Genomic DNA, 13,309 nt, shown 5'->3' with positions numbered 1-13,309 from the left:
AACGACCAAGGGAAGAATGCATGTGAGGCTGGCAAGGCTAGGGTCATGGCAAGCCACACAGTCAGGATACCTATGGGAACAAGGCATCTTGCCACACAGCACGCCCATGAACGACCAAGGGAACATGGCTAGTTCCCACACACAGCCCCATGAACGGCCAAGGGAACAAGACTTCTTCCCAAACAAACACCCATGAACGACCAAGTGAACATCCAAGTGAGTGAAGGTGGTATCAATTTAAAAATATTTATGAAACTTGTAAAGCAAAATAAATGGTAAAAATCTGTAGTGGAAAAGATTAGAACCTGAGATCTCATAGCAAAAAGGAATTCTTAAAATGAAATCTACCACTTGATCTACAAGATTGTTTTTGAACTTATTTTGAATAAACGCAATATATATGCTAATAAACACGGTAGTTGGGCATTTCTAAAATTGACCAGCTTATTTTGTGACATCCATATCTATAAGGCCTTCAAAATTTAAAAAACTCAAATTTAGATTTTCTATTACAAGTTATGATAGGTCAAAGGCAGTTTAAAAGTCAAAATTAGTGAAAAACCCCCAAATTGAAGGCCCTAGAGGCTGAATTTCGAAAATTTTTTTGGCCAAACCGCCTTCGGCAGTTTGCCACGACGTACATCTCGAAAAAATACGAAACTTTAAAAAAAACGTCACCTCGATCCGAGGTCCGAGTCAAAAGATATAGCCTTTCAAAGTTTTTAGATGAAAACACAAAAACTTTCTATACTTGAACTTGTTTCCTTCTCAGCAAAACGTACACAGATACATATGAAGTTACTATCAGTCCATGTTTTTCATTTTAATGTATATTCTACCCTTTTAATTTATTATTTTAACATCCACACCTTGCATTTGAAAAAAACCTCCGTTTTCAAGTGTGGCTCATTCTTCAGTAACTTAGTAATTCGACCATGCATCAGACGTATTTCAGACCTTCTTTCCGCATACCACTGATCCTTTTGATGGTGAGCTCGAAATGTTCTTTCTCATCTGATGCTATAGATTTGTTTTAAAACAAGGAGATGACACACTTTCTAGCCAATTCTGAATGTATAATACAACATATTAAACACGTGTTGCAACTTTTTTGGTTGTTTCTCATGTATAAATTTTTAAAACCAACCCACTATCCCTGTTTGTTGCTTACACTGAACCTTATCTCACCCATACATATATTTATATATTTCAACCGTTTGATCTGTTGCATTAATTCAAAATCTGGGACAGTTTAGACCCAGGGGTATTTTGGGAAAAAAAACTTTCCTATCCTAATTTTTTCTGTAAGGTTAGTATTTCTTTTCATTCGGTATAAGTAGGGTAATATTTTTATGTTTTAAAATAAGTTTTTTCATTCCCGTTTCAAAAAAAAAGGTATGTAATTAACCAACTTTATTCCAGAAAAACGTTTGTCTCCTGTTCTACTTTTATTCTTCCTATTTGGTTTCTGCTTTCTTCCTCTCCAGTACCTTGGAGATTAAGTATTATTTCCATATAAGAAAACGTACAGACCCTAACCTGAAGTTACTATCAGTCCAGCATTTTCAGTTTATTATGCATTCTACCCTTTGCATGGCATTTTACTACAACTTCAGCTCATTAGCAATTTATGTCATCATAACATAGAAACAAACTTTTGATGATCAGATCCAAATATGTGTTGGATCAGGTCCCACTCTTCTCACTCACAAACTAAAGAAAATACTCTCTCTTTAGTATATGTGAAATATATAGAGAAAAGAAGTGTTCTTGACTCAGAAAAACTGCACACTTTATTCAATAGATATGAGACTATTTATAGCTAGTACATGCTAAACTCTAGGAGGAAATAGTAAACTCACGTGTCCACCTTTCCAGCAACCATCCAACTTTCTAATCCTCCCTAATAGCTGGTCCTTCATTGACACTTTCAAACTACTATCATTTATTTAATTCACTAGATAAACTAAATATTAAAACACTACTAAAATAACAACATATCAAGATTAAAACCCAACAATATGCCCTCTCAGTTAACTGATGTAAAATATTTTCTTAATGTGAATCCCATAGCTATTGTCTACTTTATCATTACTTATATTCATGCATCTCTACTATGGCTACATCACTTGTCTACTTTATCATTACTTATATTCATCCAACTTTTTGCAACATTTTCCCATTACATACCACTTGAGGCTTTTATTTTTTAAATTCTACTCCATTCCACACCTGTACAGCTGGTCCTTTATCCACCTTCGGTACTACTTGTATATAGAAACAACATTTGTTGGTCACAACAAAATGTGGCTTCTCACCTCTGCTACATAAACCAAGCCTTATTTAACTATACAAATGAATTTTTAGATGTAGAAAGAGGGGAAGCATGCTACATATACCACATGTATCAACTTCATGAGTAAAATAGAACCTGGCAACTAAAATTTTGACCATTATAATCTTGTCGATATCAATCGATCTCTGATACATTTTGTTCAATTCTTTTTATTGGGTAAATTTTGTAATAGAAATAAATCAAAAATAGGATTGTAGAGTTGAAGTTGGATACAATAATACCAATACATGTAATTTTTTTCCTTAAGCATACGACTTATTCCAAGATTGCCCCTTTAAAGGTTGTGTTTCATTACAACATAATGACTTATTACTTTCATCTTTCTTTGTTTACTCGGTAGTTCACTTCATTATATGTTTCATAATTTTACAAATTTGCAACATAAAGAAATATATATGAAACAATACAATGTTTTTGGCGAATAATCGTTTAAATTGGATTGACTATTTCAAATTGTCACCCCCTTTTCCTCAATCAAATCCCACACCATCGTTCGTCTAAATTTAATCATCATTAACGATTGATTTTTTTTGCCTTCTACCAACCATCACTACCATTCGTCTGTATTTAATCAAACTCTGTCTTAGCCGCTCCATAAGCCCTTTCGTTTCCACCGCCACCATGTCATCGCATACAACGAACAACTCCCACCACATATCTACAACCATTGTTGCCTCCGGCTCCTTCACCCCTACCAATTACAACCACTATTATCGCTATCAGAAAAACCTTGACCACCGACACCTCCCACCGTTCCCAGTAATAGTCATTGTCACGTCTTCCCCCTTCCCTGCATAACCACCCCCCTCCTGAAAGCACGCATGAACCATCTCTTCTCACCTATATGAATTGAAAAACTTGAATCAGTTACAGAGCCCACTCATAAATTCTTCAAATTACAAACATATATACAAAACCTTGAGCATCCATTTTTGAAGATGCATTCACTCTCCAGCAAAACCGCCAATCTTCCTGGCACCTCTTCGGCTCTCCTCTACCGTCACCAACACCACCCATTATTATGGATGAAACATATTTCTTGATTATATGATTTGTGGGTTTATACAAAACAAAATTGAATTTTTTGTATATGAAAGTATATATAGATACCTATATATACATTTTAGGTTGTGGGTTTTGTTTCTTTACATAAGCCTTGAGTTAATTACCAAAATATAGAGTTATCCCGATGTAATTATGATGAAATGTACATTATTTTAAGAATTATTCACCTTAGTTTATGGGTTTTGTTTCTTTACATCATCTGTGAGTAGTGGATATCAAATTCCATATGAAATTAGTCATACAATATGCAATATTTTAAGAGTTTTAGCATGTTACTTTTGTTTTCAAACCATAATCTTAACTATATTATAAAGCATTTTCAACAAATCTTCAAATTTAAGAGGGACAAATTATAAGGCTTCATGTACATACCTTTAATGCAAATACTAGAAACATTTGTTTAAAAACTTACTTTAAATAACGTCTGTTAAGTAGGTAAATTAAGGAGTAATCTTTAAAATTTAAAATGCAAACCTTTTGGTGCGGCCTTTTGGTAAAATAAAAAACCTTGAGTACGTAGTTATGTACTTGGAGACTTGGAGTACAGACTTGGTATGGCTGGGTAGGTGCCAAGTCTAATGAAGATATTAATGCACCATTAGTTTCATATTTCATGTACTAGAAAGTATACATATACTTCATATTACCTATTTAATTTTATTTCCATGATATTTTGTGTGTTGTTCTGTAATATGTGGAATATTCATTTCGTTCATACCTTAAGGCTATAAAATTATGTGCAATCATACAGATTGACAAAATTGTATTTTACTTTTCTTTTTTCCGGTTTTAGCTCCACGTCAATCTTGGAATGCATTTGTATATTTATTGAAACCTGAATGTGTGCTTTCAAACTCAAAATTATATTAAACAACATCACATCATCTTCTACCTTTGGGTCATGTAGACGGACTTGAGATTTGAAAAAATCATCCAAAAGGGTATGCTCAATTTTTTTTAAAGTATAACCGCTCGGTTTTTGAACTGTGAAAATTATCTAGATGCGGATATTGAATTGTGTATTTTAATAATGCTTATAACCATATAGCATGGACGAAAGAAGTTGTAGTAAAAAAAGAGAGTTCACTACATTTGACAAACACATTCACAACTCTTAAAGGTGTTTAAGTTAGACTCAAGGGAGTGATGATGAGCACCACCTAAACGCCCAACCTTTACAGAGGAGAGTGCCTTGCTAGTAAGCGACGGAGGAAGCCATTTTTCTGGTGCCATGGTGTTTCACCTTATGCTAATTATTGACTTTTGAAGGTTTACTAAACTGTTTTGGTACTTGAAAACCTATTTTAGATGGTGTAATGTTTATGTTAATCCATTTACAATGACAATTATCAAAAATTACAATTTTTAAGAGTAATTTATGATTCTTGAAATGTTCATATTCATGTTCTTGAACTTATGAAGATTAGATGATCATAGGAATTGTTTGTAACCTACTCCGTAGTTTAATTCATGATCATAATGTGTTTTAATGGAGTCGATAACTTGTTCTCAAGTTATGGAAAACCAAAGGTCACACTTTAATAAAATCCATTAAAAGAACACAAGAGTTATAAAATTGAAGAGTCTTCATTTTTAATACTTAAATCAATCATAAGTTATGAGAAATGAATAGTTTTCAAAGTTTTCAAAAATTGGCCTCATGTTTTGGAACAAGTAAAGTAATAATTAAAACTTTAGTTCCAACCCTTAGAATTTTAAAAGTTAAAATTCAACCCTTATACTTTATAATATTATAAGTTAATAATATATATGTATAAGTGTTGGATAAGGTGTCTATGTCCATAACTATTTCAGGTAAGTACTTGACCCAACCCGGCATGGTCCATTTGGGTTGCATGGCACCATGCAATTGGATAAACTAAATGAGAGAAATAACACAGATGGTTTATTAATATATTATAAGTTCTAATATTCTAATAATATTATTTAATTAGTGGACTAAGATGCTCCATGGATTATCAAGTTGGGTTCCACCCATACGATGCTCCATGGAGTTAACCCATGGATCAAGAAATGAAGAGTCATGGAACATTAGGGTTTACCTAATGCAACACACTATATAATCAATCTAACTCTCCCCAAAATCGGTTACACTAAGAAATAAGAGGGATTGGCAGATTTTGCATGTGTTAGAGTATTCTATCAAGTTTATTCTTTGCATTTGGTGTTGTCTGAAGCATTTGAGGCATCACACTTGAGTTGCTAGGCGCACAAGGTTTCAAGGAACACTTTCAACAACAACGTATGTAGTTCTATCTTTTATACAAACAAAATTATACCCTGTGTATGCTACATAGGTTCATAACCTTGGAAAACAACTTTGCATGATTATTAGACAAACATATATACAATGTTATTAGGGTTGCATATACACTTAGGAAGTGTTAGAATGCTCAAAACCCATCAGTGGTATCAGAGCCTAGGCTTGTTTGTTTGTTATTTGTGCAAAATTGTTGGAAAAAGTCGATCTTGTGCAATCTGCCTGTTGAACTCGCCGAGTCCATGGGGGGACTCGCCGAGTTCATGTGTAGATGAATCTTGTGTGTATGTCAAGGCTAGTGGGAGTATAGTTAGCTTTTTGGTATTGTATGTCAAGGCTATGTGGATGACATACTACTCATAGGAAATGGCATCCCAACTCTATGAAGGACCTAGGAGAAGCTGCCTATATTCTAGGGATAAGGATTTTGAGAAACCGGAGTAAAAGACTAATTGGACTTAGTCAAAGTTGATGGGTTTTAGATCTTACCTTGATTGTTATGTAGTAATAACTGTTGGGTTTTGAGCATTCTAACACTCCTAAGTGTACATGCAACCCTAAATACCTTTGATCTATGTTTTCTCTATTATACATGCAAATATGAATATCCAAGGTATTATACTAATCTAGCATACAAAACAATGAATATAACAAGATAGAATACATACCTCTTTGATGTAGAATGTCTTCATGAAGCTTGAGTGCCTAGTGCCCTAAGTGTGACACCTCAAATGGTTCACACAACTGATGGGTTTTGAGCATTCTAACACTTCCTAAGTGTACATGCAACCCTAATAACCTTGGATCTATGTTTGTCTAATTATCATGCAAAGTTGAATTCCAAGGTTATATTCCTATCTAGCATACATGGGGAACAATTTCTAACTTGAATGAAGAATAGAATAACTTACCTTGTTGTTGCTTATGTTCCTTGAAACCTTGTGAGCCTAGCACCCCAAGTGTGATGCCTCAAATGCTTCACAAAACACCAAATGCTCTTGGAAAGACTTTTGAGAGAATACACACTACTTGAAATCGGCCTAGCCCTCTAGTTTCTTATGTGTAGCCGATTTTGGTGGAGAATGGGACTCTTAATAGTGTTGACACATCTAGGGTTACACCATGTAAACCCTAATGTGTCATGACTCTTCATTTCCATGACCCATGGGTTTGTAACTCCCATGGAGCATCCTATGGGTAGAACCCAACTTGATAATCCATGGAGCCTCTTAGCCCACTATACAAGATATGAATGATTTACATAATCAACCCATATATTTAATTAGTTATCTTTTGATCACTTAATTAATTCTTTGATCAAACTAATAAAATAATATTATTAATATATTAGAACTTATAATATATTAATAATCTCCAAGTGTTATTCCTCACATTTAGTCTATCCAATTGCATGGTGCCATGCAACCCAAATGGACCATGTCGGGTCGGGTCAAGTACTGACCAGAAATAGTTATGGACTTAGACACCTTATGCAACAACAACATCATATGCACTTGGAAGACTTAGAGAGAAACACCACACTTCTAAAATCGGCTAGCCCTTTCTCTATTCACCCATAGTGCCGATTTTGCCAAAGAATATGATCTTATATAGTTGTTACAATTAGGGTGTCTAAGTCCATAACTTATTTGGTATATACTTGACCCGACTCGGCATGGTCCATTTGGGTTGCATCTCATCCAAACTATTTATGGATAATTTTATGAGAGTTATACACATATGTTTATTAATATATTATAAGTTATAATATATTAATATGAAGTTATGTTATTTAATTAGTATTAGTCTTAATTTAATTATGAATTAATTTTGAGATTAAAAAGGAAGACTAATTAGATTATGGGCTATTGGTTTTATATGGTGTGGGCTAACACTCATTTGCTAATGGGCTAGGCTTTGATGGAAGTCCATGGATGATCCATGGAGCTGTTAACCCATGGATCCTTGGAAAAGGAAAGGTCATGGGTTATTAGGGTTTCACCCTAACCATGTACACTATATAAGCATGCTTATGGTGCATGAAATGGAAACTAGTGAACTAGTGTGTGTGTGCTTGTGTGTGGCCGAAAATACAAAGTGTATATACTCTCTCAAAGTTTTCCAAGAGTTTGTGGTGTTTTGTGATTCCATGTTAGATAGGTTATAAACCTTGGAAAATTATTATTTTGCATGTATTTAGACAAACATAGATCCAAGGTTTATTAGGGTTGCATGCACACTTAGGAAGTGTTAGATTGCTCAAAACCCAACAGGAGCATCTTATGGGTTTTAGCCCAACTTGACAATCCATTGAGCATTAGCCCACTATACAAGTATGGATGATTTACACAATCAACCCATATATTTAATGTTGGGTATGTACTTGACCCGATGGTGCATGGTCCTTTTGGGTTGCCTTCACCAAAGCAACTTGATTTGAGAATTAAATAGAGAGAGAGGTTATTATGATTTATTAATATGTTATAAGAATAATATATTAAAGGAGAAATCATATTTGTTTAATTAATATTGGTCAATAATTAATTAAGAATTAATTTTGTGATCAAATGAACTAGAGGGGCTGAATTGTAATTATGTGATAGTTACAAAATAGGGTAAGGATTATCCTAAGAATAGGTTGGACGAATTTAAGGTGATAAGGCCTTAGAATTAGACCATGATAAGGATTCAAGGCTTATCTTATGGGTTGCTTGGTGAGCAAGCAACTAGATAAGGATAAGGACTGAAACCCTATCTCTACACCTATATAAACCCCCTTTGGCTCATGATTTCGTCCAGACCTTCCCAAGGCTTCTTAGGGACGAATTCTTATACCTTCCCTCTCTCCTCTCTCTTTATACCTTCTCCATTTGCTCTTGGTGTTTGTAAGCCATTAGAGGAGTGACACTTGTGACTCTTGTTGGATAAGGTGTCTAAGTCCATAACTATTTCGGGTCAGTACTTGACCCGACCCGACATGGTCCATTTGGGTTGCATGGCACCATGCAATTGGATAGACTAAATAAGAGTAATAACACTTGGAGATTATTAATATATTATAAGTTCTAATATATTAATAATATTATTTGATTAGTTTGATCAAGAATTAATTTAGAATTAATTAATTGATCAAAGGATAACTAATTAAATATATGGGTTGATTATGTAAATCATTCATATCTTGTATAGTGGGCTAAGAGGCTCCATGGATTATCAAGTTGGGTTCCACCCATAGGATGCTCCATGGATGCTCCATGGGAGTTATAAACCCATGGGTCATGGAAATGAAGAGTCATGACACATTAGGGTTTACATGGTGTAACCCTAGATGTGTCAACACTATATAAGAGTCCCATTCTCCACAAAATCGGGTACACATAAGAAACTAGAGGGCTTGGCCGATTTTAAGAAGTGTGTATTCTCTCAAAAGTCTTCCCAAGAAGCATTTGGTGTTGTGTGAAGCATTTGAGGCATCACACTTGGGGTGCTAGGCTCACAAGGTTTCAAGGAACATAAGCAACAACAAGGTAAGTTATTCTATCTTTCATTCAAGTTAAAATTGTTCCCCATGTATGCTAGATAGGAATATAACCTTGGAAATTCAACTTTGCATGATAATTAGACAAACATAGATCCAAGGTTATTAGGGTTGCATGTACACTTAGGAAGTGTTAGAATGCTCAAAACTCATCAGTGGTATCAGAGCCTAGGCTTGTTTGTTTGTTATTTGTGCTAAAAAGTTGAAGAAAGTCGAAAAACTTGTTGTCTGACTGCTGGACTCGTCGAGTCCATGGGGGGACTCGTCGAGTTTACTTGTATCTTCAACCTACTCGTCGAGTAGGTTTATGCACTCGGCGAGTAGGGTCGACAGAGTGCAGATTTTCGACTTTAGTTGCTGGAAATGGATTAGAAACATTATCCTAAACTGTTTTGGTACTTGAAAACTTGTTTTAGTTGGTGTAATGTCATGCTAATTCATTTACAACAACTAGTTATCAAAATTACAAAGTTTTAAGTGTAGTTTTGATTCATGAAAGTGCTTATGTTCATGTTCTTGATCTTATGATGTTTAGATTATCATAGGAATTATTTGTAACCTATGTGGTAGTTTAATTCTTGATCATAATGTGTTTTAATGGAGTCCATAACTTGTCCTCAAGTTATGGAAAACCAAAAGCCACTTGAGTTAAAAACCATTAAAATAACACAAGAGTTAGAAAAATGAAGAGTCTTCATTTTATTACTCTATTAAACTCATAAGTTACAAGAAATGAAAAGTTTTGAAAGTTTACAAAACTTGCCCTCAAGTTTTGGAACAAGTAAAGTCAAGTTAAAACTTTAGTTCCAACCCTTAGAATTTTAAAAGTTAAAATTCAACCCTTATACTTATATTATTATGATTTAATAATTATATATATATATATATATATATATATATATATATATATATATATATATATATATATATGTATAAGAACAAAGTCGTCTTACCGCTAGTACGCCTCATTCACGAAACCGGTCTATAAGGTGGGTATAAGGTTGTTGCCTATAAAATGGAAACTTAATGGGTGTCCACTCTCACCCACCGCTGGCTTGACCGGTGGAGGGTCGTTAGCCGAACGGGTAAGACAAGGACTTATAAATTCTCATTAAAAGTATGATGAATATTATAAAGTAACTAAATGTTTTATTAAATTCCCAATCTTAGTTACTTTAGGAAAAATGTGAATAAGGTGCTAATCCATGAAATTACACTTTACACTTTGTTTAAGTCGTTGGTGAAGCGTGTGTGGTTAACCGGCACACTAACTTGGACTTAACAAGGTAGGTAAAGGGTGACTTAAGGTTTATTATAGTATCGGTGGAGCGTGTGTGGTTTACCGGCACATCGATTGAGTGATAAACTTTAAGGGTACCAAGTGATTTGCATGGTTACTTCACACCTCGTTTTGTGATCCTCGGTATCCCAGTCACAAAACTTGGAGGGCACACTCGAGATTGAAACATGCCATTGAAAAGTTCATTGAATCTCAAAGAATCTAGGAATTTCTAAGAACCAATCAAAAACCTAATATCTAATATTTCGGTTTTCGTGGTGGAAATTGGTGAATCGTCATTCACCTACCTTTTAAATATGTTATAGCTTGGATTACGGCATACCTCTTCCAAGTTATAATATATTGTGATTGGATCTTAGCCTTAATATTACATTTGGGTGTTTTATTAAGGACTCTCCTAATATCTAAACTAATCTTGTCCATTTCTTTCAGATGTCTTAAAACAATGTTTCTTCTGGCTCTAACCCTAATAGCTTCTTTACCCTTATGAACTTGTGTGGGAAGGTCACTTTTGATGGATCCAACTTCAATGAGTGGATCAGAAACATCAGGATGATTACCCGCTACGAGGACAAAGAATATGTCCTTGACAAGGAGCTTAAGGAGATTGATGAGACCACTGCAACTCCTCAGGAGATCGCTGACTTTCAGGCACATGAAAAGGATGCTACGAAAGTGGCATGCATCATGATGGCCACGATGACAGCTGAACTCCAAAAGTCTTATGAGGATTTCTACCCTTATGAAATGCACCAGGATTTGATGGAAAGATACCATCAAAGTGCACGACAAGAGAGGTATGAAATCATCTGCTCCATGATAACAGCCATGATGAAGGACGGGGAATCCGTCACGAGCCACATGCAGAAAATGCAAAGGTATGTGGATCGTTTGTTGAAGCTTAATGTGAACTTCCCTGAGGAGCTTGCAATAGATATCATTTTGCACTCCTTACCATCGTGCTATGATCAATTCCGCATGACATATCACATGAATAAGGAAGAGGTCACACTCAGCAAACTTCAGGGACTTCTCAAGACCGCAGAAACAGGACTTAAGGGGAAGTCGGTTGTTAACACGCCTACTCCAAACTCTACTCCGGTTTTGGCAATCGGGAAAAGTCGAGGGAAGAAAAGAAAGAGCTCTTCGAAGGGTACCAAGGCTCGGACCCTTGATGGCTCTTCTTCAAGTGGAACCAAGAAAGGTTTCATCACTCCTTCTTCTGACCCAAAAGAGGTTGAATGCTTCTATTGCCATGAAAAATCACATTGGAAGCGGAACTGCCCAAAATACCAGCAAGATGTGAAGGATGGGAAAGTTAAACCCAACCATGCAGGTATTTACACTATCATTTCTAAAAACTCACGCCATTCTAAATCTTGGGTCCTTGATACCGGTTGTGGTATTCATATTTGTTGTGACTTGCAGGGACTAAGAAGAAGTGAGAATGTGGAGCAAGGAAGAATAAACTTGATCATGGGGAATAGGAAATCTTTACCTGTCACCAAGATTGGAGTTTATACTTTATCGCTAAGTAGTGGGTTTAATTTAGATTTGAATAAATGTTGTTATTCGCCAGAAATGGCAAGAAATATTATTTCCTTTCATGCATTGTATAAACAAGGTTTCACCTTTTCATTTGATAATGAAGTTGGTTCGATTAATGCTTTCTTTAATAATGTTCTTTATTTCAAAGCATTACCTTGTGATGGCGTGTATGAAACAATATTTGTGGTTGATAACTTAGGAAATAATGTATTGTGTATTGATTCTGTTAATAATAATAATTTGGATAAAGCATCATTATGGCATTGTCGTCTTGGACATATAAGCAAGAAACGCATAGGCCAACTCCAAAAGGATGGATTCTTGGAGTCATTTGACCTAAAGTCAGATGATAGTTGCGAATCATGCTTACTTGGAAAGATGGAAAAGTCACCCTTCACAGGTTCTTGTGAGAGGGGTGAAGGTTTGTTGGACCTTGTACACACGGATGTGTGTGGACCATTCAAACATGCCACAAGGGATGCTAATCATTATTATTTGACTTTTACTGATGATTACAGTAGATATGGATATGTCTACTTGATCAAGCATAAGTCAGAGACTTTCGAAAGGTTTAAGGAATTTAAACAGGAAGTCGAGAATCAATTGGGCAGGAACATTAAGATGCTTCGATCCGATCGTGGTTGTGAGTATCTTAGTTCAGAGTTCCTTGACTATCTAAGGGAATGTGGGATAGTCTCACAATTGACACCTCCCAGGACACCACAGTTGAGTGGTGTGGCTGAGAGGCGTAATCGAACCTTGTTAGATATGGTTCGTTCCATGATGAGTCGAGCTTCGCTACCAATCTCAGTCTGGGGGTATGCCTTAGAGACTGCCGCCCATATCCTTAATCTAGTCCCTACAAAGAAAGTTGCCAAAACTCCTCATGAGATGTGGACTGGTAAAGTACCCAAACTAGACCACATCAAGATTTGGGGATGCGAGGCTTTCATGAGACGCGAGACTCATGGTAAGCTTGAACCCCGAAGCGAGAGGTGTATTTTCATTGGCTACCCACAACAATCCTTTGGTTACCTCTTCTACAGACCTAGTGAAAATGTGGTCTTTGTAGATAGGAGGGCTTTCTTTAGAGAGAGATTTCATAAGCCAAGGAAACAGTGGGAGGCAAGTTGATCTTGAAGAAATTCAAGAGTCAAGCGGTGAAGGAACTACAAACCCTAGCACTCAACTTGAGGAGGAAACTCCTGTTGAGCCAATTGA

This window comes from Lactuca serriola, chromosome 1 (genome assembly GCF_051521515.1).
Source record: "Lactuca serriola cultivar US96UC23 chromosome 1, Lser_US96UC23_V15, whole genome shotgun sequence".
NCBI classification, from domain to species: Eukaryota; Viridiplantae; Streptophyta; class Magnoliopsida; order Asterales; family Asteraceae; genus Lactuca; species Lactuca serriola.
The sequence above is the reverse complement of the archived record's forward strand: the minus strand, read 5'-3'. Positions refer to the sequence as shown.